Raw genomic sequence first — 2,518 nt, 5'->3', positions numbered from 1 at the left:
GGATTGAAAATTTTGATGAAAATCGAAAACATCATAACAGTGCAATACAGTATGTACAAATAAATGGGAGACTAGCAAGGAATGGATACGATAAAGAATCATGGTTAACGAAATTAACGATGACCATCCAGTAGTGCAACTCCGAACTGCCGTGGGCAACAACAAATCATCGTCAGTCGTGTAGACGCGGGAGCGGAAGTACTTATACAGACAATCACATAAAATAACAATGAATATAACATGATATTGTCATAAATCTCAACTGACATAATTCACAAGAAACTTTTAGTAGGAAATACAATTTTTTATAATAAAAATTGAGTGTTTTGGAAAGCATGAAATATATCACAACAATAATCTACATCCTGTAGAAATAAATAGAAAAAAAGCGAAAGAATGCGTACGGTTAAATATTGTGATTAATGAAATGAACAAAGACAATCCAGTAGCGCTGCTCCGTATTGTCCTACGCAACTCCAAGGCCTCGCAAGTACTGCCCGTCCTACGCCGTAGTTTCGCTTGCAGGCAATAATACAAAATACAGAAACGTGAAATAAAAATAAGTCTAACAGAATAATATCATAAACATACACACAAGCCATACCACGGACACTTTTACAATGAAACATATTCTTTTAAATTTAAATTAAAATTTTCGAAGATAATGGAAAATATAATAAGATTAAAAAACCGTAATTATAAATACATGGAACACTAGAAAAAAAATGCATACGGTACGAAATCAGGGTTGAAGAAGTTAACGAAGCCCGAACAAATTTCCGTTCCGATCTGCCGAGCGCAATTACAGGACCACTCCAGTCGTGCCGCTCTGGAAGCGTTCGAACGTATACTGACAATCATGTAAAATAACAATGAATTTAACAAATTAACGTCACTTGCGTACACTCGACAAATTCCAAAGACTCTTTATCTAAAAAACACAATGTCGTTTAAACTATGAATTGAAAATTTCGAAGAAAATCGAAAATATCATATGAGTAAGTTACTGCGAAAGAATGCATAAGGAACCACAATAACGTTAGCGAAGTTAACGGTGACCATCCATTAATGCAATTTCGATTTACCGTACGCAACTAAAAGACCTGACCAGCAATGTCTTCGCTAGCGTATGTACGTATGCGGACAATCATATAAAATAACATTAAGATTTACCTCACAATATTATAAACGTACACACAACTGTTCCCAAAGGCACATTAACTAAGAGATACAACTATATACACTAAAAATTGAAACTATTGATGAAAATAGAAAATGTCATAATAGTAAATTATAGTATGAATGAATAAATGGATAACATGTAAGAAATGCATTCGTTGCAAAATCGACGTTAACGAAATTAAGGAAGACCATTCAGTAGTGCCACTCCGTTCTGTCGTAAACAAATACAAAACCTCACGAGTCGTGTCGCTCCAACAGCGTACGTACGTATACAGACATTCATGAAAATAACATTGAATGAAAAAAAATATTGTAACAAACGTACTCTCAACTAATTCCAAACAAACTTTTACTCAGAAATACAATCGTTTAAACTGGAAATTGATATTTCGAAGAAAATCGAAAATACCATAACAGTACATTACAGTACGTATAAATAAATGGATGTCTCGGAAAACATGTATACGGTAGAATGCCGTGGTCAACGAAATTAACTAAGACCATCCAGTAGTTTCGCACCATTCTGCCGTACCTCGACAGTCGTGTCGCTTTGGCAGCGTAGGTACGTGTGCAGGAAAACATATAATGTAACTGCAAATTTTACAAGGTATGCTTATAAACGTACACTCAATTAATTCCAAAGACGCTCTTAATAAAGAAGAAACAATTTTAGAAATTAGTAAATAAAAATTGAGAAGAAAATCGAAGACGTCACAGCAATATATTACAGTATATAGAAGTAAATAGCAAGTAAATAGCAAGTGTTGTGAAAAATGTGTACGGCATATAGTGAAGGTTAAAGGAATTAAGGAAGGCCATCCAGTAGTGTTCCGCCGTTCTGCCGTACGCAACGACAAGACATCGCCATTCGTGTCGCTCCGGCAGCGTTGGTATGTATACAGATAGTTATATAACATAACAATAATTTTAACAAGATATTGCCGCAACGGGACATTCAACTATTTCCAATGGCACATTTACTATGAAATACATTTTTTTAAACTTAAAATTGAAAGCATTGGAAGAAATCGGAAATATCGTAAGAGCAAAGTAGAGTATATATAAATATATGGGGAAGAAGGAAAAAATGCATAACACACAAAATCATGGATAAAAAATAAACAAGGTCCATCCAGTTGTGCCGCTCCGATATATCTTACGCAACTATGTATCGCTCCAGCCGTGTCGATACGGAGGCGTGGGTTTGCCTGCAGACAGTAATGTACAATAACAATACGTTCAACAAAATAATGTCATCAACGTACACTCATCTAGTTCCAAAGGCACTTTTCCTAAGCAATACAGTTTTGGGAATTAATAACTGGCAATGTTGAAA

Source organism: Lasioglossum baleicum, unplaced genomic scaffold (genome assembly GCF_051020765.1).
Source record: "Lasioglossum baleicum unplaced genomic scaffold, iyLasBale1 scaffold0119, whole genome shotgun sequence".
NCBI lineage: Eukaryota > Metazoa > Arthropoda > Insecta > Hymenoptera > Halictidae > Lasioglossum > Lasioglossum baleicum.
This window is presented reverse-complemented; position numbering follows the sequence as displayed.